Source organism: Bombina bombina, chromosome 5 (assembly GCF_027579735.1).
Source record: "Bombina bombina isolate aBomBom1 chromosome 5, aBomBom1.pri, whole genome shotgun sequence".
Lineage (NCBI taxonomy): Eukaryota > Metazoa > Chordata > Amphibia > Anura > Bombinatoridae > Bombina > Bombina bombina.
Window position 1 is genome coordinate 919,250,786 of NC_069503.1, and position 26,308 is coordinate 919,277,093.

Consider the following 26,308-nt stretch of genomic DNA (forward strand, 5'->3'; position numbering starts at 1 on the left):
GGCGGCATCTTCTATCGACATCCATCTGGAGAGGAGCGGCAGCATCCTGAAGACCTCCGACGCGGAACATCCATCCTGGCCGACGACTGAACGACGAATGACGGTTCCTTTAAATGACGTCATCCAAGATGGCGTCCCTCGAATTCCGATTGGCTGATAGGATTCTATCAGCCAATCGGAATTAAGGTAGGAAAAATCTGATTGGCTGATTGAATCAGCCAATCAGATTTAGCTCGCATTCTATTGGCTGATCGGAACAGCCAATAGAATGCGAGCTCAATCTGATTGGCTGATTGGATCAGCCAATCGGATTGAACTTGATTCTGATTGGCTGATTCCATCAGCCAATCAGAATATTCCTACCTTAATTCCGAATGGCTGATAGAATCCTATCAGCCAATCGGAATTCGAGGGACGCCATCTTGGATGACGTCATTTAAAGGAACCGTCATTCGTCGTTCAGTCGTCGGCCAGGATGGATGTTCCGCGTCGGAGGTCTTCAGGATGCTGCCGCTCCGCTCCAGATGGATGTCGATAGAAGATGCCGCCTGGATGAAGACTTCAATCGGATGGAAGACCTCTTCTGCCCCGCTTGGATGAAGACTTCAATCGGATGGAAGACCTCTTCTGCCCCGCTTGGATGAAGACTTCTACCGGATCATGGACATCTTCAGCCCCCCGCTTGGGCTTGGATCAGGACATCGGAGGAGCTCTTCAGGACGGATCGGTGAACCTGGTATGGTGAAGATAAGGTAGGAAGATCTTCAGGGGCTTAGTGTTAGGTTTATTTAAGGGGGGTTTGGGTTAGATTAGGGGTATGCGGGTAGTGGGTTGTAATGTTGGGGGGGGTATTGTATGTTTTTTTTACAGGCAAAAGAGCTGAACTTCTTGGGGCATGCCCCGCAAAGGGCCCTGTTCAGGGCTGGTAAGGTAAAAGAGCTTTTAACTTTAGTAATTTAGAATAGGGTAGGGCATTTTTTATTTTGGGGGGCTTTGTTGTTTTATTAGGGGGCTTAGAGTAGGTGTAATTAGTTTAAAATTGTTGTAATATTTTTCTTATGTTTGTAGATATTTTTTTATTTTTTGTAACTTAGTTCTTTTTTATTTTTTGTACTTTAGTTAGTTTATTTCATTGTAGTTATTTGTAGATATTGTATTTAATTAATGTATTGATAGTGTAGTGTTAGGTTTAATTGTAGGTATTTTATTTAATTAATTTAATGATAGTATAGTGTTAGGTTTAATTGTAACTTAGGTTAGGATTTATTTTACATGTAATTTTGTAATTATTTTAACTAGGTAACTATTAAATAGTTCTTAACTATTTAATAGCTATTGTACATGGTTAAAATAATTACAAAGTTGCCTGTAAAATAAATATTAATCCTAAAATAGCTATAATATAATTATAATTTATATTGTAGCTATATTAGGATTTATTTTACAGGTAAGTATTTAGCTTTAAATAGGAATAATTTATTTAATAAGAGTTAATTAATTTCGTTAGATTAAAATTATATTTAATTTAGGGGGGTGTTAGTGTTAGGGTTAGACTTAGCTTTAGGGGTTAATACATTTATTAGAATAGCGGTGAGCTCCGGTCGGCAGATTAGGGGTTAATAATTGAAGTTAGGTGTCGGCGATGTTAGGGAGGGCAGATTAGGGGTTAATACTATTTATTATAGGGTTAGTGAGGCGGATTAGGGGTTAATAACTTTATTATAGTAGCGGTGCGGTCCGCTCGGCAGATTAGGGGTTAATAAGTGTAGGCAGGTGGAGGCGACGTTGTGGGGGGCAGATTAGGGGTTAATAAATATAATATAGGGGTCGGCGATGTTAGGGCAGCAGATTAGGGGTACATAGGGATAATGTAAGTAGCGGCGGTTTACGGAGCGGCAGATTAGGGGTTAATAATAATATGCAGGGGTCAGCGATAGCGGGGGCGGCAGATTAGGGGTTAATAAGTGTAAGGTTAGGGGTGTTTAGACTCGGGGTACATGTTAGAGTGTTAGGTGCAGACGTAGGAAGTGTTTCCGCATAGCAAACAATGGGGCTGCGTTAGGAGCTGAACGCGGCTTTTTTGCAGGTGTTAGTTTTTTTTTCAGCTCAAACAGCCCCATTGTTTTCTATGGGGGAATCGTGCACGAGCACGTTTTTTGAGGCTGGCCACTTGCGTAAGCAACTCTGGTATCGAGAGTTGAAGCTGCGTTAAAAATGCTCTACGCTCCTTTTTTGGAGCCTAACGCAGCCTTTATGTGGACTCTCAATACCAGAGTTATTTTTATGGTGCGGCCAGAAAAAAGCCGGCGTTAGCTACGCGGGTCCTTACCGACAAAACTCTAAATCTAGCCGATAGGGATTAGGTTTAATTTTTTTATTTTTAAAATTTGGTTTATTATTTTATGTAATGTTAGACTTTTTTTATTTTTGTAATCTGAGATTAATTTAATCTTAGTTTTTTTATTTTTAAGTAATGTTAGCTTTTTTTTAATTGTAACTTAGTATTTTTTAAATTTAGGTTATTGGGGTTAATTTAGGGGGTGTTAGGTTAGGGGGTTTAGTAATTTAATTAGTTATTTGTGTTGTGTGGGTTTGGCGGATTAGGGGTTAATAGATTTATAAGGTTTGTTGCGATGTAGGTTAATAGCGGATTAGGGGTTAATAGTTTTAATAGGTACTTTGCGATGTGGGTTAATGGCGGATTAGGGGTTAATACATTTATTATGTTTATTGCGATGTGTTAGTTACTATTTTCAGGGGGTTACGGTGCTCACATACTCATTACAAGTCTTGCTGTGCCTGCCTATGTGTGGCGAGGTGAAAATGGAGTAACATTTCTCCATTTTTGGTGCGTAAGGCCTTGCGCTGAATGCAACATGGTTCTATGTTAGCTTATGGGAGTAAAAATTGCGGGTGACGGGTGAAATATACGTGAATCATTTATATGCGGCGCCGTATATGTGATACCAAAACTGAGTAAAAACCGCCATCGCCGGCTTTTGCGGGCGACACCGCATATGTAATCTTGCCCTTAATGTTCTAGGCCAATCAGTGTATCAACAACCAAAAACATATTTATTCGTGACACAAACTATCTCCTTGATAACATGAGAAAAGCTTAATTATAGCTCACACATTCCAGGTTTAAAAGGTAATTTAAGTGTAAAACAGTACAATTTTATTAAAACATTTTCACCTAGATTACGAGTTTTGTCAGTAAAGCTGTGCGTGGCTAACAAGAGGAAGAGGATGCTCCGCGTCGGATGTCTTGAAGAGGGACCCGCTCCGCTCCGGATGGATGAAGATAGAAGATGCCATCTGGATGAAGACTTCTGGCCTTCTGCCGGACCTCTTCTGCCCGGGTAGGATGAAGACTTCTGGCCGTCTGGAGGACCACTTCTGCCCGGTTGGGTGAAGACGTCTCAAGGTAGGGTGATCTTCATGGGGTTAGTGTTAGGTTTTATTAAGGGGGGATTGGTGGGTTTTAGAGTATGGTTGGGTGTGTGGGTGGTGGGTTTTAATGTTGGGGGGGTTTGTATTTTTTTTACAGGTAAAAGAGCTGATTACTTTGTGGCAATGCCCCGCAAAAGGCCCTTTTAAGGGCTATTTGTAATTTAGTATAGGGTAGGGATTTTTATTATTTTGGGGGGCTTTTTTATTTTATTAGGGGAATTAGATTAGGTGTAATTAGTTTAAAAAACTTGTAATTATTTTATTATTTTCTGTAATTTAGTGTTGTTGTTTTTTGTAATTTAGATAATTGTATTTATTTGTAGTTAGTTTAGGGAATTAATTTAATTATAGTGTAGTGTTAGGTGTAATTGTAACTTAGGTTTATTTTTATTTTACAGATAAATTTGTCTTTATTTTAGCTAGTTAGCTATTAAATAGTTAATAACTATTTAATAACTATTGTACCTAGTTAAAATAAATACAAAGTTGCCTGAAAAATAAAAATAAACCCTAAGCTAGATGCAATGTAACTATTAGTTATATTGTAGCTAGCTTAGGGGTTATTTTATAGGTAAGTATTTAGTTTTAAATAGGAATAATTTAGTTAATTAAAGTTATTTTATTTAGATTATTTTAAATTATATTTAAATTAGGGGGGGTGTTAGGGTTAGGGATAGACTTAGGTTTAGGGGTTAATACATTTAATATAGTTGCGGCGACGTTGGGGGCGGCAGACTAGGGGTTAATAAATTTTATTTAACTGTTTGCGATGGGGGGGGGGGCTCGGTTTAGGGGTTAATAGGTAGTTTATGGGTGTTAGTGTACTTTTTAGCACTTTAGTTAAGAGTTTTATTTTACAGCGTTAGCCCATAAGACTCTTAACTACTGACTTTTAAATGCGGTAGGAGTCTTGACAGGAGAGGCTGTACCGCTCACTTTTTCCAACACTCGTAATACCGGTGTTAGGCAAATCCCATTGAAAAGATAGGATATGCAATTGAATTTAAGGCTAACGCAAAACTCGTAATCTAGGCCTTTATTTCTACACAAAGCTCTATTAAACTCTTTGTTTAACTCCTTTTTCAGGTAAAGTTGTATTCCCAGGCACAATGCATCATAGTTTCTTAGAAGGATATGGGCTGTAAACTGGCCGTTTCAAGCTCATGGATGGCTCAAGAACATGGAGCATATTTATCAAAGTATCAATTTCAGTGCATTTGCCAGCGTCAAATCGCTCACCAGACATTGCTGACGCGGATCTAAATACAATACCCTTATTTCTAAAAAAGAAACGTCAAAAACACGCGCGTCAAGTACGGTGCGATGAGCATCGGACTGTTGTTAACTAACAGTCATCAATGTCGCGGTTATTCTGGTTTTTCCCAACTTTATTTATACCATTTCATTACTGTCCATGAACAAGCACATTTCTCTAAAGCTAATCTTTTATTTTTCATCTGTTAATGTCCAAGACATAGCTACATTTGTAACTCAACAAACAATATCTCATAGGAAGTTATTTTTATATTTATTTGTTATACAAAAAAAATCTGTTTAATGATACTTTCAAAAAAATTTATGTGTATTTGTATTTCTAGATGTCATGATATGCTTTTATTTCATGTTTTTTTTAATGCTATAATTTGTACATATATCTTTGCACATACTTGTGTGTGTGTATATATATATATATATATATATATATATATATATATATATATATATATATATATATATATATATATACAGGGAGTGCAGAATTATTAGGCAAGTTGTATTTGTGAGGATTAATTGTATTATTGAACAACAACCATGTTCTCAATGAACCCAAAAAAACTCATTAATATCAAAGCTGAATATTTTTGGAAGTAGTTTTTAGTTTGTTTTTAGTTTTAGCTATTTTAGGGGGATATCTGTGTGTGCAGGTGACTATTACTGTGCATAATTATTAGGCAACTTAACAAAAAACAAATATATACCCATTTCAATTATTTATTTTTACCAGTGAAACCAATATAACATCTCAACATTCACAAATATACATTTCTGACATTCAAAAACAAAACAAAAACAAATCAGTGACCAATATAGCCACCTTTCTTTGCAAGGACACTCAAAAGCCTGCCATCCATGGATTCTGTCAGTATTTTGATCTGTTCACCATCAACATTGCGTGCAGCAGCAACCACAGCCTCCCAGACACTGTTCAGAGAGGTGTACTGTTTTCCCTCCTTGTAAATCTCACATTTGATGATGGACCACAGGTTCTCAATGGGGTTCAGATCAGGTGAACAAGGAGGCCATGTCATTAGATTTTCTTCTTTTATACCCTTTCTTGCCAGCCACGCTGTGGAGTACTTGGACGCATGTGATGGAGCATTGTCCTGCATGAAAATCATGTTTTTCTTGAAGGATGCAGACTTCTTCCTGTACCACTGCTTGAAGAAGGTGTCTTCCAGAAACTGGCAGTAGGACTGGGAGTTGAGCTTGACTCCATCCTCAACCCGAAAAGGCCCCACAAGCTCATCTTTGATGATACCAGCCCAAACCAGTACTCCACCTCCACCTTGCTGGCGTCTGAGTCGGACTGGAGCTCTCTGCCCTTTACCAATCCAGCCACGAGCCCATCCATCTGGCCCATCAAGACTCACTCTCATTTCATCAGTCCATAAAACCTTAGAAAAATCAGTCTTGAGATATTTCTTGGCCCAGTCTTGACGTTTCAGCTTGTGTGTCTTGTTCAGTGGTGGTCGTCTTTCAGCCTTTCTTACCTTGGCCATGTCTCTGAGTATTGCACACCTTGTGCTTTTGGGCACTCCAGTGATGTTGCAGCTCTGAAATATGGCCAAACTGGTGGCAAGTGGCATCTTGGCAGCTGCACGCTTGACTTTTCTCAGTTCATGGGCAGTTATTTTGCGCCTTGGTATTTCCACACGCCTCTTGCAACCCTGTTGACTATTTTGAATGAAACGCTTGATTGTTCGATGATCACGCTTCAGAAGCTTTGCAATTTTAAGAGTGCTGCATCCCTCTGCAAGATATCTCACTATTTTTTTACTTTTCTGAGCCTGTCAAGTCCTTCTTTTGACCCATTTTGCCAAAGGAAAGGAAGTTGCCTAATAATTATGCACACCTGATATAGGGTGTTGATGTCATTAGACCACACCCCTTCTCATTACAGAGATGCACATCACCTAATATGCTTAATTGGTAGTAGGCTTTCGAGCCTATGCAGCTTGGAGTAAGACAACATACATAAAGAGGATGATGTGGTCAAAATACTCATTTGCCTAATAATTCTGCACTCCCTGTATAATGTCCACAGTAGAGGGCACTCCCACCTTCAAAAGCAGCTACCAGGGCACAAGCAAGCAAAACAATTCCAAAAAAATGCATGCACTCGCTGGATTTGTGCAAAAAGTGCTTTATTGGCACATTAGAAAATCAGTGACATTTCGGGGATCAATCACCCCTTCATCAGACTAAGTGAAATTGTGAGAAACAAACAGTGTATATAACAGGTGTTGACCCTACCCCACAATCAGAGAAGGACAGCCCATAAATATCAAGGAGTGGGACATAAGCATAATAAATACAAAAACAAAATATTATACATAGATTCTGTACTAACCAGTACAGTCAGTGATCAAACTTAAAATCCTCAATTTGAGCAGGGCTGTATGTGTGCAACAATAAATATATAATTATGTACATATATTAAATTCTATTCCATAAGAGCTCTCTAATTTATAGTCACGGAAATGGTGTGATCGTATACAACGGATATAACATAAATTAATGCAAGTTTCATATATCTACGTATGATGTATAAGAAACAATCTAAACCAATAGTTGAATAACAATATTCAGAAGAAACAAACTCTCGCTAGATAATAACAGCGCCATGTTGCACCAAAGACGCCACACATGTGAGTGGTGGGCGTAACCATCCGAAGGTCAGCAAAACGTCACAGACTGACACAACCAATTAAATAGTTGCTGTGTAACACACGTCAGTCAGGTTAGCCTAGGATTCACCACGTGTGTGTGATGGGTGTTGATAATAGCGTCATCGTAGGGATGGAATGAAGCAGCCTATCAGGCAACATTGTGTGTGTGTGGCGGGCATTGCTAGCTGTGTCATCATATGAGTTAGAACGAAAAAGTCCATTGGCTAAAACTTAAAATGTAAACATACAGGCATGTTAGTAAATACAGATCACGAACGAGCACAATCATTCCCTGGCCTGCAACTGTAAACTCTACAAAAAAGGGGGGATATAATATGGAACATAATTGGCCAAAACAGATCCTTATTTAGTAATCAGGGTACATATACGTGCTACCCTATGACAAAAAATTAGAGAGCTATATAATTTATGATGTATGGGCAATAGACTCAATAGATACTAATAAGGGTATGGGTAGAATTAGGATTACATCTAGATACATTCTAGAGATGTGTTCTAAGGATATGTACCAACTAATATAGAGACACGGGTCATCATTGTCAGAATATAACAATGATCTGAACTATATTCATGTAGAGTTGTTCACCACCTCTCACTAACGATCATTTTGTAGAAATATGGGATCTGCACCCTCAGTCTCATTACCCCAATATCACCAACGTTAAAGTGGTCATCCAGCGGCTCATCACAGAGACTAATAATGGTATAGATTCTCAAGGATAGGTAGTCAACAAACTAATCTGGCTATGGTCTATATATGCTCTCTATAGGGGACTTACAGTGGAAACAATTAGGTACATATGGTCTGAGGTCTATGTACTGTCAACCTAACTGAATACTCCAACTACAGAGTATCCTAACATTTTAAATAGATACAATGGGGGAACTTCCGGGCGGCGGCCATGATAGGTCGCAAGAGTGTCAGTCTCTTCAACCTTAAGCGCAAATCTACTTAAAATCCTCTCTCTAACACTCCATCGTGCATCTTGCTTGACTACAGATTCATCACCAGAGTAAGCTTTCTCACACAGTACCACTATTTTTGGTTTTGATACTGAACTCAGTTTGCCGGAGTAATACATAGGTTGCGGCCTACCATCTACCCCCCCCCCCCCCACCACCTGTAGGGCACTCAGGTGCTTCTATCATTAAAAAGCAGTGATTCCCCGCAAGGCACTTCAGGAACATTTCGTGAACATACTGGAGAGCTTGCTATGGAAGATATACGCTGCCTGCTGGAAGGCTATCTAAATGCATATGAAGCAAAATTTTGTAAAGAACTCAAGTGCTGCAGTGCTAGTGCTTTTGAACAGCCTAATTCAATAGACCCAACTTCACACCATAAGGTGGGTGGTGGCGCCTTAGGGCCTCGGGGCCTGCCACTCACCAATATTGGATTCTCAACAGACCCTAAAGTTGGCTCAAAAGAGTTGGAGTGCGATGCAGGGAGGAGGTGACTGTAATTGCGGTGAATACAGCAGGGCATCATGTATGTCTAACAGACGCAAAAAAAGCCTAACTATGAGCAGCTCCTCCCACGCGCTGACACAAGAAGGCCGGACACTCAGTTCTAATGGCACAACCGCTGGAGCTCTTATTAAAAATATTGGAAGCGCACCGCTACAGCTACTAACCCCACCAGGATCCGATCTTGCACAGCTTGATGGCTTCTTTATCGCAGCTCCATTCACAGCTCGGCTACCGGCGGCTAAAGGGTCAATAAAATGGCGTCTAATCAGAGCTTTTGCTAGCACCCCGGCTGAATATCACAAGCGAACTGTGAGATCTGGAATTGGATGATATGACTGATATCAGATTCCCAGTTTGCTGATTTTTGCCATGTGAGGTCCACCACACTGAGGCAAATTTCATCAAGTGTCGTGCTCATCTATTATAGTTTTACTACAATTTTGGGTTTTATTTTCCAACATAATTTTTAAGGTCAGTTTCTACCAACAACTCTAGAGGGGAGTGGGGCTACTGATCTGAACACAGGAGAAGCTCAGAGACATTTTTGATTTGGCTCCCGTGCTGATGTCCTGATTGTTTTCTGATCTTTATTAACTATCACCTAGATTACAAGTTTTGCGTTAGGAGGGGTGCGGTGCTAACAAGCAGTTTATGCTCACCGCTCTCTTGCAGACAGCGCTGGTATTGCGGATTTTTAACCGCAAAAAAGTGAGTGAAGAGCAAAATTTAACTCCACATCTCACCTCAATACCAGCCCAGCTTACGTTAGCTGGTAAAACGTGCTCTTGCACGATTTCCCCATAGGAATCAATGGGGGAGAGCCGGCTGAAAAAAAAACTAACACCTGCAAAAAAGCAGCGTAAAGCAGCCCCATTGATTCCTATGGGGAAATACTATTTATGTCTACATCTAACACCCTAACATGAACCCCAAGTCTAAACACCCCTAATATTACACTTATTAACCCCTAATCTGCCGCCCCAGACATCGCCGACACCTGCATTATATTATTAACCCCTAATCTGCCGCTCCAGACACCGCCGCCACCTACATTATAGTTATGAACCCCTAATCTGCTGCCCCCAACATCGCCGAACCCTACATTATATTTATTAACCCCTAACCTGCCGCCCCCAATGTTGCCGCACCCTAACTACATTTATTAACCCCTAATCTGCCGCCCACAACGTCGCCACCACTATAATACAGTTATTAACCCCTAAACCTAAGTCTAACCCTAACCCAAACCCCCCAACTTAAATATAATTACAATAAATCTAAATAAAATTACTACAATTACCTAAATAATTCCTATTTAAAATGAAATACTTACCTATAAAATAAACCCAAAACTAGCTACAATATAACTAATAGTTACATTGTAGCTATCTTATGCTTTATTTTTATTTTACAGGCAACTTTGTATTTATTTTAACTAGGTACAATAGTTATTAAATAGGTATTAACTATTTAATAACTACCTAGTTAAAATAAAGACAAATTTACCTGTAAAATAAAACCTAACCTAAGTTACACTGACACCTAACACTACACTATAATTAACTAAATTAACTAAATTAAATACATTTAATTACAATTAAATAAAATTATCTAAAGTACAAAAAACCCCCACTACATTACAGAAAATAATAAAATAAATACAAGATTTTTAAACTAATTGCACCTACTCTAATCCCCCTAACAAAATAAAAAAGCCCCCCAAAATAAAAAAAAGCCCTATCCTACACTAAATTACAAATAGCCCTTAAAAGGGCCATTTGCGGTACATTGCCCCAAAGTAATCAGCTCTTTTACCTGTAAAACAAAAGTACAAATACCCCCCCAACATTAAAACCCACCACCCACACAACCAACCCTACTCTAAAACCCACCCAATCCCCCCTTAAAAAAATCTAACACTAACCCCTTGAAGATCACCCTACCGTGAGACGTCTTCACCCAACCGGGCAAAAGTGGTCCTCCAGACGGGCAGAAGTCTTCATCCAAGCCGGGCAGAATAGGTCCTCCAGACGGGCAGAAGTCTTCATCCAGACGGCATCTTCTATCTTCATCCATCCTGCGGGGAGCAGCTCCATCTTCAAGACATCCGACGCGGAGCATCCTCTTCATCCGGAGTCTTCTTACTAAATGAGGGTACCTTTAAGTGACGTCATCCAAGATGGCGTCCCTTCAATTCCGATTGGCTGATAGAATTCTATCAGGCAATCGGAATTAAGGTAGAAAAAATCCTATTGGCTGATGCAATCAGCCAATAGAATTAAAGTTCAATCCTATTGGCTGATCCAATCAGCCAATATGATTGAGCTGGCATTCTATTGGCTGTTCTAATCAGCCAATATAATGCAAGCTCAATCCTATTGGCTGATTGCATCAGCCAATAGGATTTTTTCTACCCTAATTCTGATTCTGCCCTTCTGGAGGACCACTTCTGCTCTGTTGGGTGAAGACGTCTCACGGTAGGGTGATCTTTAAGGGGTTAGTCTTAGTTTTTTTTAAGGGGGGATTGGGTGGGTTTTAGAGTAGGGTTGGTTGTGTGGGTGGTGGGTTTTAATGTTGGGGGGGTATTTGTACTTTTGTTTTACAGGTAAAAGAGCTGATTACTTTGTGGCAATGCCCCGCAAAAGGCCCTTTTAAGGGCTATTTGTAATTTAGTGTAGGGTAGGGCTTTTTTATTTTGTTATGGGGATTAGAGTAGGTGTAATTAGTTTATTTTCTGTAATTTAGTGTTTGTTTGTTTTTCATATGCTACGGCGTTGTAGTGTAAAACTCTTAACTACTGACTTTAAAATGCAGTACCAGGCTTGACAGGACATGGTCTACTGCTCACTTTTGGTCAGACTTGTAATACCGGCGCTATGCAAGTCCCATTGATAATATAGGATACGCAATTGACTTAAGTGGATTTGCGGTATTTCCGAGTCTGGCCAAAAAAGTGAGCGGTGAGCCTGTCATTTCAAGACTCGTAATACCAGCGGGTGTTAAAAAGCAGCGTTGGGAACGGCCAATGCTGCTTTTTAACCCTAATGCACAAATCGTAATCTAGCCGTATATGTTGAGCCATTATATCAGGACTTACAGTTGTGCACAACATGGAGTTATAAGGGCAGATATTTTTCACACAACAAACTTACACTCTATTAACATGTTAATAAGCATTACATAGTTCATAGATGCATTTTGTCTAGGTCAAGGTGCCGCAATTTTCACTGATGTTGAACCAGTACAGTTAAATGTTTATATATTTAAGCAGAACCTAGCACATGATATTGTCTCATGAGGGTTACTACCATTTTCCTGGCTGCGGCCGGGGCAGAAATCTGTGTTCACTCTGCAATAGACAGCACTGAACTGCTTGGTTCCCTCATTGCTTACCTATATTCCACTAATTCTAATTAGCTCACTCAACTTTGCAATAGACAGCCCTATGCTACCATGATCCCCCATTATACTATAGTTACATATCTATGTTCTATAGATTCTAACCAGTCAACAGTTATACATGTTATTGCTTATAGGTTCAGTGCGTTAAGATTGGTTAAGCGTAATCTATGTATTCTAGTGTTGGGAATAATGTTTGTCTTTAATATTGATGTTGACTATCTAATGTCCAATTCTTTGGCTATAAATATATCTACTAGTTGTTCTCTAGCTTGTGACCTAACTAGTAAGAGAGGAATTTGACTTTCTTGTATTGCAACCTAACTTCTATCTCATACAGGTCTATAACACTTATTTGAGTATAACTCTATGATGCCTAGGTCTCTAATGGTAAGCTCACCCTACTGTTGTGTAATCTCTTTAACATCTATTTTTACAGTTAGTAAAAAATTTAAATATACAGCAAAATAAAAATAAAACCTGAGGTCCAGACATTGAGACCCAAAAGAGGTCTCCTACAGTTAAGGTAACCTTCAGTTTTTTCATTTGCTACATATGGTATGAGGTCCAAGAGTGGCCTTTTAAAAAGTTAAGAAGGTTTAAAAAAAAATAATTCACTGGCGTACTGTTGAAATGTTTTTCTTTTCTTGTTTTTACAGCAACTTTAAATATTCTTAGCTATATGCCATATAAATAGCAAATATTGTTTATTATGTATGCAATTTTAATATGCAACCCATTCAATGTACCGTGTTGCAAGCAATTTTAGAATGCAACTGTAAAATGCTGTAATACTTTATTTGTATGCCAAAACTTTACCTCAAATTAAATAAAAAATAAATAAATAAAATAAATAAATAAATAGATACAATGTACAAGGAGGCCATTCTGTAGACAGATTCAATGTGCAACATCTAGCCTACTAATGGAAATGATACAACCTACCTATGTTACAAAAAGTATTGCAAATCTATCTGATGGTTCAGTCCATTTGGGTATAGGGTTCTTACGTAAAATTGTCCACAAGTACAATTCAAAAGATATACGACATGTGTAGTGGTACATGTAAGGTAGAACTTGATATCAAATTTCCGGTTCATGTGGGGATGTCTGAACTTAGTCCCTTGGATCATGGAGTTACATGTAGTGTGGCCTAGACATCTGTAACAGCCCTTCTTCTTGTTACATAACCAGTTTTTGAGGTAACAGTGATCCCGATCTGTCAGCATTAGCTGGTCTCTAAGGGATCTACCCTTTCTGAATGCGATCATAGGTGGTCCATAATATTTAAAGGGTAGTGTTGTCCAATGATGTTTAAGGTCATCATTAAAGTTTCTTTTATCAGGGGAATATTCTGTGGTGAAGAGTAATCTCTTGACCTTTTCATTTTCATCACTATTCCTCTTCAATGTCATCTGTGCTGAGAGTACATTAATTTGTGTTAAATTCTGCATTTCTTTGCATAATTTACCAATCTCAGTGCTGGAATAACCTCTTTCGATGAAACATCTACTCATGTCTTCCACCTGGGTCTGTTTCTTAATGGGGTCTATATTATTACGTATGGTTCTTAATAGCTGAGCTTTTGGAATGGATTTAATCAGACTTCTTGGGTGTGCACTTTAGGCGAATAAGATGGAATTTATGTCTGTTGGTTTTGAGTATAGTGTGGTTGCTAACTTATCCTCTTCTTTATAGATCAATAGGTCCAGGAAATCAATTTGTTTTTCATGATACTTAAGCTTGAAATTCACTGGATGTTGGAGCACATTGAGTTCTTCAAACCAACTTTCCAATTCCTGAGCAGAGCCATTCCATATGAAGAACAGGTCATCTATATATCGGCGATATATACAGTAGATACCTGTGGTTTATCAAAAATCTTCATAATCTCGACTTTATATTCTTCCATGAAAATGTTAGCGTAGGATTGGGCCATATTAGACCCCATCGCCGTTCCCGATGTTTGAAGATAGTAGTTGGTTTCAAACTAGAAAAAAATCATCTCTAGACAGCATCTTACTATGTCCAGCAAAACATCAATGGGAGGACCAATATATGGTGTTTTGAGTAGAGATTTCTGTACTGCTCGGGTTCCCAGATCATGAGGAATAATAGTGTACAAACTACGTCTGCCGTCACTAATAAGCTGTTAGGTTCCATCAAATATTGACCATTCAATAACTCCTCGATCAATTGGGAAGAATATCTCAGGAAAGAGGACATCCTCGTCACGCAAGGCTGTAGAAAGAAGCATACAGGTGGCCCTCGGTTTACGCCGGTTCAATTTGTGCCGTTTCAGAGTAACAACCTTTTTTTCAGTCATGTGACTGCTATTGAAAAGCTTTGGAAAGCAATGCACTAATCAAAATAGTCAGTAGGTGGAGCTGTCCGCTTGTTTTGCAGCAAAGTTATGCAACTTAACAGCCTTAAATTGATCTGTGTACACAGATCAGACCAGATCTATCGAGCAAAATTTTGCAGGCTTTTCCCTATTATCTTCCTGTCCAGCAGCTTGAGGTGAGGTTCCCTAACTGCTTATTAATCACTGCAAATTGAAATGCAAAGAATAGGTGCAGACCCAATATTATCTAGCATGCTAACAATGCAGAGAACTGATTGTAAAAAAATGTAATTAAAAAAACGTTTTTGTTCATTAAACTTAGTTTGATGATGATGCAGTCTGTTGTGTAATTATTTTATTAGGTGATGTTTAGCATATGTTTTTGTTCATTAAACTTAGTTTGATGATGATACAATCTATAATATTAGGTTTATAATGCTGTTTAGCATTTAAAGTCTTCATTTCAAAGCTTTAAAAATAATGTATTAAGTGTTACTTATGACAATTTTGAGAGGGGCCTGGAACCTAACTCCCTCACTTCCCATTGATTTACATTATAAACTGAATTTCAATTTACAATGGTTTTGATTTACAACCATTCCTCCTGGAACCTAACACCGGCGTAAACTGAGGGCTACCTGTATATATTTTGCTAGAGGTGACAGTATATAATCTCTAGCAGACACTATCGGGCGTCCAGGTGGTCTTTCCAAAGATTTGTGTTTCTTTGGTAGTGTGTATAGGATCAGACAGATGGGATTCTCCGTATTCAAGTATTTAAATGTGTTATCATTAATATATCCATCCTGGAATGCTTTCCTCAGCAGCCCATCAATGATCTTATGAAATATCTTTGTAGGATTTCTGTCCAACTTACGATAGACCTGTGGATCAGCCAGTTGATTACAGATTTCATCTCTATACTGCTGGTAATTAAACATCACAACGGCCCCGTCTTTATCAGCGGGGCAAATGACTATTGTTGAATCATTCGCCAGAGACCTAATAGCTTCTTTTTCTTCATGACTCAAATTATGATGATATCTGGATTTCTTAGAAAACATTTGGTCAGATGATACCAGTCTAGTATAGGTTTTTATGCTTGCGTTATTGTTCACAGGGTCAAATTGGCTATTAGGTCTGAATGGGAATATAGCATTTCCCCAAGTTCTCCTTTGAAGTGATCTTTAAGTTTCAATATTCTCTGGTGTTTCTAAATGTCAATGTAGGTATTAAAATCATCTGATGGATGAGTAGATATAAATGAGAGACCCCTATTCAACAATGATCTTTCAGCATCACTCAGGGGTCTGTCACTCAAGTTAACAATGATGTAATTTTCTTCTGTTATCTTGATGGAAGTGGTGGTCTGTGTGCAGTGCCACCCAGCCCTCCTGGGATGTGGTCTTTGGCACCTCTGTGTTGTCCAGCGCGGGTCTGGACCCCCTGAAAAACCTGCTCCTGTGTTGAGGGGGTAGATGCTTGTCCCAGAGGTGCTGTGGATTCAGAGCCTGACCTCGTATCAACCATTTGGATATTCCTCCTAGTGTATTGTCGTTGTCGTCTTTGTCTATTATACATAGGTCTTCTCCTCTCATCAGGTTCTGTTAGCCATCTGTAAATTCTCTTTTCTTTGTAATCTTCATTGACTGTCTCCAATTTTCTGTTTTTAAATTTAATCAGTTCCTGTCTGTATTCATTGACCCGGATTTGCAATTTATCAAACTATTTTTCAGTTTGGTCAGTTTCCAATATTAGAACTTTGGTAGTTTCAAACTGTCTGATAGCTTCTTTAATCTTAGCCAGTAGTGCCCTCACCTCTTTTGTGACCAAAAGAATCAGGTCCAGGGAGCACTTATTTAATATAGTGCACCACTTACGACAGAAGTCAGGATTATTTCTTCCTATGGTAGGGTATTCCTGATCCTAAATCCCCTGGGGATGTAACGCTTGTGGTGGTAATCCGAGAGGTATAGGCTGTAAAGTTTCAATTTCTTTCTTCTTTAATTTCAGAAGAGCTAGATAAAGATTGTTTGCTGATCCACTTCCTGTCATCTGGTTTAAACAAAATTCTACTTGCATCTTCATTGGTAAATGCAAAAGTAGCAGTGTCATCTGCATCTCCTTCCATATTAATAATAAGAGCTCCAATTAATCTAAGTGCTGGTGATACTTCAGTGATAAATGTGTCCAGTGTATAGTGCACAAGTGAATATGTGTAGACTTCTCTGATGTCTGGATGGTTGGTGCCTGTTTTTGGGTGCAGCAATAGAAAATATAATGTCCACAGTAGAGTTCATTCCCACCTTCAAAAGCAGCTACCAGGGTGCAAGCAAGCAAAATAACAATTCCAAAAAAATGCATGCACTCGCTGGATTTGTGCAAAAAGTGCTTTATTGGCACATTAGAAAATCGGTGATGTTTCGGGGATTAATCACCCCTTCATCAAACTAAGTGATATTGTGAGAAACAAACAGTGTATATAACAGGTGTTAACCCCACCCCCAGTCAGAGAAGGACAGGCCATAAATATAAAGGTGTGGGACATAAGCATAATAAATACAAAAACAAAATATTATACATAGATTCTGTACTAACCAGTACAGAACACATCTCTAGAATGTATCTAGATGTAATCCTAATTCTACCCATACCCTTATTAGTATCTATTGAGTCTATTGCCCATACATCATAAATTATACAGCTCTCTAATTTTTTTCATAGAGTAGCACGTATATGTACCCTGATTACTGAATGAGGATCTGTTTTGACCTATTATGTTCCTATTATATCCCCCTTTTTAGTAGAGTTTACAGTTGCAGTCCAGGGATTGATTGTGCTCGTTCATGATTTGTATTTACTAACATGCCTGTATGTTTACATTTTAGGTTTTAGCCGATGGGCTTTTTCGTTCTAACTCATATGATGACACAACTAGCAATGCCCGCCACACACACGCAATGTTGCCTGATAGGCTGCTTCATTCCATCCCTACGATGACGCTATTATTAACGCCCATCACACACGTGTTGAATCCTAGGCTAACCTGACTGATGTGTGTTACACAGCAATGACTTGATTGGTTGTGTCAGTCTGTGATGTTTTGCTGACCTTCAGATGGTTACGCCCACCACTCATACGTGTGGCATCTTTGGTGCAACATGGTACTGTTATTATCTAGCGTGAGTTTGTTTCTTCTGAATATTGTTATTCAATTATTGGTTTAGATTGTTTCTTATACATCATATGTAGATATATGTAGCAGATAGTTCCTGTCTGTGTCTTTGCTGTATAGAGTGGTGGCTAGACCCTTGTCCTTCTTATAGATCTTTAAATCCAAGAACTCTACCGCTTCATGACAATAGGACATCTTAAATTGTATAGCTTGGTGTACACTATTTAGTTATTTGAACCATGCCTCCAGATTATCCTTTGTACCTGTCCACACCATGAACAGGTCATCTATGTACCTTCTAAATAGTTTAATTCTGGTATCCAAGAACAATGTTGTCTTGTATTCAGCCATGTATAAATTGGCATAGGCCGGTGCCTTATTTGATCCCATGGCCGTCCCTGCGATTTGGAGGTAGAAATCTTTTTCATATCTGAAATAATTCAGTTCCAGACATGCTGTCAACCACTCCATAATAATCTCCACAGGTGGGCCAATATAGGGATATTTATTCAATTGTCTTCCCACAGCAAAGACACAGACAGGAACTCTCTGCTACATGCAGAGAGTTGCCATCCTCCTGCCCTTAAAAAGGCATTGCCTATTTCTCAATTTAAGCGGACCGCAAGGAACAACACTGAAGCAGAATTACGAGAGAAACAGGTACAGGAGATGGAGTCACGTTTCCTACAATGAGGATATAAGAGAAAGATTCTGGATGAATGTAAAAAAAAAATTTGAAGGTCAGACTCAACAAGCACTGTTGGAGAGCAAAACCAGAGGAAAAATGGCCAACAGAATGACATTTACCACCACCTTCTCAAAGGGAAAACAGGGCTTTATTAAAAGCCTACAGCAACATTGGCCACTCCTAGAAAACAGACAAAGAACTTCCACTAAATAATTACCACCTATGGTAGGTTACAGACGAGCAAGATCACTTCGGGACCAACTGATCCATACAGATCCCAAGCAATGATACTCCAAGGAAACTTGGCTTCAGAACAAGCCCGGATGCTATAGCTGTATAGGGTGCACAACTTGCAATAGCTTAACTACTGGAAAGAGATTTCAACATCCTTATAAGAACAAAAGTTATCCCATTATATACAGAGTAACCTGCACCACCAAGTTTGTAGTATATATTTTTCATTGTATATGTGGACTTTTGTTTTATATTGGCAGGACTGTTGATGACCTCAGAACGAGGATGGCCAACCATTGGATGGCCATTAGAACTGCCTTAAACAAGAGGAAATCTGACCAACCAGTGGCACAGCATGTTGCCAAGGCTAAACATAATGTAACAGATTTTAAATACATTATAATCGATCATGTACCCCCTCTAGCTAGAGGGGGAGATAGGGCTAAACTGTTACTACAACGTGAGTCCAGGTAGATATACACCCTTGGTACAATGGCACCCCAGGGTTTGAATGTACACCTGGACTGGCGTTACTTTATGTAGAGTGAGCTCTTATGCCATATCTGTACTAAATAGAAATTATTAGATTGCAGAGCCAATTATATGTGAGAGGATAAAATGATCAGCTAATATCAGTAACTATATGTACAGCAGTAAGATAGATACTTATTGCCCATAGGTTGTGTGATACAAGTAGCCAGACTATACTGTACATACTCTAATGATCTCCCTTCCACTTTCTCCCCTTTTAGTTTTCCTCCCTCAAAACAAAATAACAAGCCATCTGTTTAAGCATGAAGGATGTATTCACTAATAGTGGTAGAATTGACAGTCATTAATGATGCATTAAGTAAATACTTACATGAAAGCATTAGACTGTTTAAGCTATAGTGAAATAACTGAAGGTCTTAATGATAATAATGATAATTTGTTTGCATAAAAAAACTGCTGTGTGAGACTATTGAGAATAACTGTGCACTTATGTATATGTTTTTGTTTTTTTGTATTCGAGACGCTGCAGGGCGGCGTCTGGTTGCTGGCAGCAATGGATGATGTGTATGGGGCAACACGTGTCAGCCGCAACTTCCGGGACGCCGTGAGCAGCGCTTTTCGTTTGTCACAAGGTGTCTTTAAATGGTGGTGAGTAAATGTATTTTGTAAGTTCTATCTGAGGACAGGGGAGACCCAGAAACGTCACGGCTAAATAAATAAGTGATTTTATATTTAAAAGACCCGTTGAGTGCCTTTCCTTTTTGCTGCCTATTTAAATTTTGCTTAAGTGCACCACAGGCAGAATACATTTTATGAGTTATCGTGAGTGCTGTACCCTGGCTGGACTTATATATATATATATATATATATATATATACACAATCCAGAATGAAAGGCACTCACCAGGTCTTGAAGTATAGAAAAGTTTGTCCTCAAACCAACAAACATACATACAACAGAACTTACCAATCCTAAATAGACCCGACATCCCCACCCGCGGCGCCGCTAGTCCTGGCAACCATGTGGTATCGCTCCATGTCATCGGTTGCCATGGTAACCGGGACGCTACTCGGCAAACCGCTGTGCATAGAAATAATATATGATACAATAAAAGCACAGGTCATGGGCAATGTCATTTGGCATATACATGTACTAGAAACCAGAATCGTCAAGATGCAGGGTAGATAGAATTGGAATGCCATATTCCATACTGAAATATGTATGCATATCTAATGCATAATCTATAGCAGCCAGTCAGGACATAGGAGAAAGTTAATGCGAAGGCAGTATAATCAGAGTAATATACAATCATAAAATTAATATCTTTGATGTAATGTTGCAAAAAGCAGATGGAGATGTCAATATTCATCTTGTTATATCCGTCTTATAGGCAACAAATAATAGTAATAAATGACAATATCACCGAAATGTGAGACAATAATTTCCAACTTGTATCTAGTGAATTACATTTATGATACATTCTTCTAAGAGCTAAGGCAGGGATCTAGCAGTACGCAAAAAAATATACAGTATATCTAACTGTAGCATAAATATCTCAAATGCGGAAATAACATAATTTATGTAAGAACTTACCTGATAAATTCATTTCTTTCATATTAGCAAGAGTCCATGAGCTAGTGACGTATGGGATATACATTCCTACCAGGAGGGGCAAAGTTTCCCAAACCTTAAAATGCCTATAAATACACCCCTCACCACACCCACAATTCAGTTTAACGAATAGCCAAGAAGTGGGGTGATAAGAAAAAAGTGCGAAAGCATATAAAATAAGGAATTGGAATAATTGTGCTTTATACAAAAAAATCATAACCACCACAAAAAAGGGCGGGCCTCATGGACTCTTGCTAATATGAAAGAAATGAATTTATCAGGTAAGTTCTTACATAAATTATGTTTTCTTTCATGTAATTAGCAAGAGTCCATGAGCTAGTGACGTATGGGATAATGACTACCCAAGATGTGGATCTTTCCACACAAGAGTCACTAGAGAGGGAGGGATAAAATAAAGACAGCCAATTCCTGCTGAAAATAATCCACACCCAAAATAAAGTTAATAAAAAACATAAGCAGAAGATTCAAACTGAAACCACTGCCAGAAGTACTTTTCTACCAAAAACTGCTTCAGAAGAAGAAAACACATCAAAATGGTAGAATTTAGAAAAAGTATGCAAAAAGGACCAAGTTGCTGCTTTGCAAATCTGATCAATCGAAGCTTCATTCCTAAACGCCCAGGAAGTAGAAACTGACCTAGTAGAATGAACTGTAATCCTTAGAGGCGGAGTTTTAACCGACTCAACATAAGCATGATGAAATAAAGATTTCAACCAAGATGCCAAAGAAATGGCAGAAGTTTTCTGGCCTTTTCTAGAACCGGAAAAGATGACAAATAATACAAAGCTCTAACAGCATCCAAAGAATGCAATGATTTCTCCTTCATAGGATTAGGACATAATGAAGGAACCACAATTTCTCTACCAAGGTTGTTAGAATTCACAACCTTAGGTAAAAAATTCAAAAGAAGTTCGCAGCACCGCCTCATCCTGATGAAAAATCAGAAAAGGAGACTCACAAGAAAGAGCAGATAATTCAGAGACTCTTCTGGCAGAAGAGATGGCCAAAAGAAACAAAACTTTCCAAGAAAGTAATATAACGACCAAAGAATGCATGGGTTCAAAAGGAGGAGCTTGAAAAGCCCCCAGAACCAAATTCAAACTCCAAGGAGGAGAAATTGACTTAATGACAGGTTTTATACGAACCAAAGCTTGTACAAAACAATGAAATATCAGGAAGATTAGCAATCCTTCTGTGAAAAAAGAACAGAAAGAGCAGAGATTTGTCCTTTCAAGGAACTTGCGGACAAACCTTTATCTAAACCATCCTGAAGAAACTGAAAAATTCTCGGTATTCAAAAAGAATGCCAAGAAAAAATGATGAGAAAGACACTAAGAAATATAAGTCTTCCAGACTCTATAATATATCTCACTAGATACAGATTTATGAGCCTGTCACATAGTATTAAACACAGAGTCAGAGAACCTTCTTTGACCAAGAATCAAGCGTTCAAACTCTATACCTTAAAATTTAAGGATTTGAGATCCTGATGGAAAAAAAGGACCTTGCGACAGAAAGTCTGGTCTTAACGGAAGTGTCCACAGCTGGCAAGAGGCCATCCGGACAAGATCCGCATACCAAAACCTGTGAAGCCATGCTGGAGCTACCAGCAGGACAAACGAGCATTCCTTAGAATCTTGGAGAATACTCTTGGAAGAAGAACTAGAGGCGGAAAGATATAGGCAGGATGATACTTCCAAGGAAGTGATAATGCATCCACTGCCCCCGCCCGAGGATCCCAGGATCTGGACAGATACCAGGGAAGTTTCTTGTTTAGATGAGAAGCCATCAGATCTATTTCTGGGAGTTCCCACATATGAACAATCTGAAGAAATACCTCTGGGTGAAGAGACCATTCGCCCGGATGCAACGTTTGGCGACTGAGATAATCCGCTTCCCAATTGTCTATACCTGGGAAATGAACTGCAGAGATTAGACAGGAGCTGGATTCCGCCCAAACCAAAATTCGAGATACTTCTTTCATAGCCAGAGGACTGTGAGTCCCTCCTTGATGATTGATGTATGCCACAGCTGTGACATTGTCTATCTGAAAACAAATGAACAACTCTCTCTTCAGAAGAGGCCAAGACTGAAGAGCTCTGAAAATTGCACGGAGTTCAAAAATATTGATCGGTAATCTCACCTCCTGAGATTCCCAAACCCCTTGTGCCGTCAGAGACCCCCACACAGCTCCCCAACCTGTAAGACTTGCATCTGTTGAGATTATAGTCCAGGTCGGAAGAACAAAGAAGCCCCCTGAACTAAACGATGGTGAACTGTCCACCATGTCAGAGAGTGTCGTATAATCGGTTTAAAGATATTAATTGAGATATCTTTGTGTAATCCCTGCACCACTGGTTCAGCATACAGAGCTGAAGAGGTCGCATGTGAAAACGAGCAAAGGAGATCGCATCCGATGCGGCAGTCCTAAGACCTAAAATTTCCCATGCATAAGGCTACCAAAGGGAATGATTGTGACTGAAGGTTTTGACAAACTGATATCAATGTTAAACTTCTCTTATCTGACAAGGACAGAGTCATAGACACTGAATCTATCTGGAAACCTAAAAAGGTTACCCTTGTCTGAGGAAACAATGAACTGATTGGTAAATTGATCCTCCAACCATGATCTTGAAGAAACAACACAAGTCGATTCGTATGAGATTCTGCGAAAATGTGAAGACTGAGCAAGTACCAAGATATCGTCCAAAAAAGGAAATACCAAAACCCTGTTCTCTGATTACAGACAGAAGGGCACCGAGAACCTTTGAAAAAAATTCTTGGAGCTGACGCTAGGCCAAACGGTAGAGCCACAAAACTGGTAATGCTTGTCTAAAAAGAGAATCTCAGAAACTAAAAGTGATCTGGTATGAATCGGAATATGCAGATATGCATCCTGTAAATCTATTGTAGACATATAATGCCCTTGCTAAACAAGAGGCAGGATAGTCCTACAGTTACCATCTTGAATGTTGGTATCCTTACATAACGATTCAATATAGATAGATCCGGAACTGGTCTGAAGGAATTGACCTTCTTTGGTACAATGAAGAGATAGAATAAAACCCCAGCCCCTGTTCCAGAAATGGAACTGGCATAATTACTCCAGCCAACTCTAGATCTGAAACACATTTCAGAAATGCTGAGCCTTTGCTGTGTTTACTGGGACACGGAAAGAAAAAAATCTCTTTGCAGGAGGCCTTAACTTGAAGCCAATTCTGTACCTTAAAAGAAAACGTAAACTGCCCCATACCAGCTGAGCTGGAATGAGGGCCGCACCTTCATGAGTATTTAGGAGCTGGCTACAGGTTTCTATAAGGCTTGGATATATTCCAAACTGGAAATGGTTTCCAAACTGATACCGCTCCTGAGGATGAAGGATCAGGCTTTTGTTCCTTGTTGTGAGGAAAGGAACGAAAATGATTATTAGACCTAAATTTACCTTAGATTGTTTTATCCTTTGGTAAAAAAGTTCCCTTCCCTCCAGTAACAGTTGAGATAATAGAATCCAACTGAAAATCGAATAATTTATTACCCTGGAAAGAAAGGGAAAGCAAAGTTGACTTAGAAGACATATCAGCATTCCAAGTTTTAAGCCATAAAGCTTTTCTAGCTAAAATAGCTAGAGACATATACCTGACATCAACTCTAATGATATCAAAAGATGGTATCACAAATAAAATTATTAGCATGTTATAGAATAATAATAATGCTATAAAATTATGATCTATTACTTGTTGCGCTAAAGCTTCTAACCAAAAAGTTGAAGCTGCAGCAACATCCGCTAAAAATATAGCAGGTCTAAGAAGGTTACCTGAACATAAGAAAGCTTTTCTTAGAAAGGATTCAATCTTCCTATCTAAAGGATCCTTAAATGAAGTACTATCTGCCATAGGAATAGTAGTACGTTTAGCAGGAGTAGAGACAGCCCCATTAACCTTAGAGATTTTGTCCCAAAACTCTAATCTGTCAGATGGCACAGGATATAATTGCTTAAACGTTTAGAAGGAGTAAATGAATTACCCAAATTATTCCATTCCCTGGAAATTACTTCAGAAATAGCATCAGGGAGAGAAAACACTTCTGGAATAACTACAGGAGATTTAAAAACCTTATTTAAACGTTTAGATTTAGTATCAAGAGGACCAGAATCCTCTATTTCTAATGCAATTAAGACCTTCTCTGAGACAGAAACCTCTGAACCAAAAGAACCATTATCAGTATCAGAATGATGATGTTCATTTAAAAATTCATCTGAAAAAAGAGAAGTTTTAAAAGACTTTTATGTATACTAGAAGGAGAAATAACAGACATAGCCTTCTTAATGGATTTAAAAAATAAAATCTCTTATGTTATCAGGAACACTCTGAAAATTAGATGTTGACGGAACAGCAACAGGTAATGTAACAGTACTAAAGGAAATTTTATCTGCATTAATAAGTTTGACATGACATGCAATACAAACAACAGCTGGAGAAACAGATACCAAAAGTTTATAGCAGATACACTTAGCTTGGTAGCTCCAGCACTGGGCAGCGATTTTCCTGAAGTATCTTCTGACTCAGTTGCAACGTGGAACATCTTGCAATATGTAAAAGAAAAAACAACATATAAAGCAAAATTGATCAAATTCCTTAAATGACAGTTTCAGGAATGGGAAAAAAATGCCAGTGAACAAGCTTCTAGCAACCAGAAGCAATAAATAATGAGACTTAAATAATGTGGAGACAAAAATGACGCCCAAATTTTTTAGCGCCAAAAAAGACGCCCACATTATTTGGCGCCTAAATGCTTTTGGCGCCAAAAATGACGCCACATCCGGAACGCCGACATTTTTGACGCAAAAAAACGTCAAAAAATGACGCAACTTCCGGTGACACGTATGACGCCGGAAACAGAAAAAAAAAAATTTGCGCCAAAAAAGTCCGCGCCAAGAATGACGCAATAAAATGAAGTATTTTCTGCCCCCGCGAGCCTAACAGCCCACAGGGAAAAAGTCAATTTTTTTAAGGTAAGAAAAAATGATTGAAACAAATGCATTTATCCCAAGTATGAAACTGACTGTCTGAAAATAAGGAATGTTGAACATCCTGAGTCAAGGCAAATAAATGTTTGAATACATATATTTAGAACTTTATAAAAAAAGTGCCTAACCATAGCTTAGAGTGTCACAGAAAATAAGCTTACTTACTTACCCCAGGACACTCATCTACATGTTGTAGAAAGCCAAACCAGTACTGAAACGAAAATCAGCAGAGGTAATGGTATATATATATAAGAGTATATCGTCGATCTGAAAAGGGAGGTAAGAGATGAATCTCTACGACCGATAACAGAGAACCTATGAAATAGACCCCGTAGAAGGAGATCATTGCATTCAAATAGGCAATACTCTCCTCACATCCCTCTGACATTCACTGCACGCTGAGAGGAAAACCGGGCTCCAACCT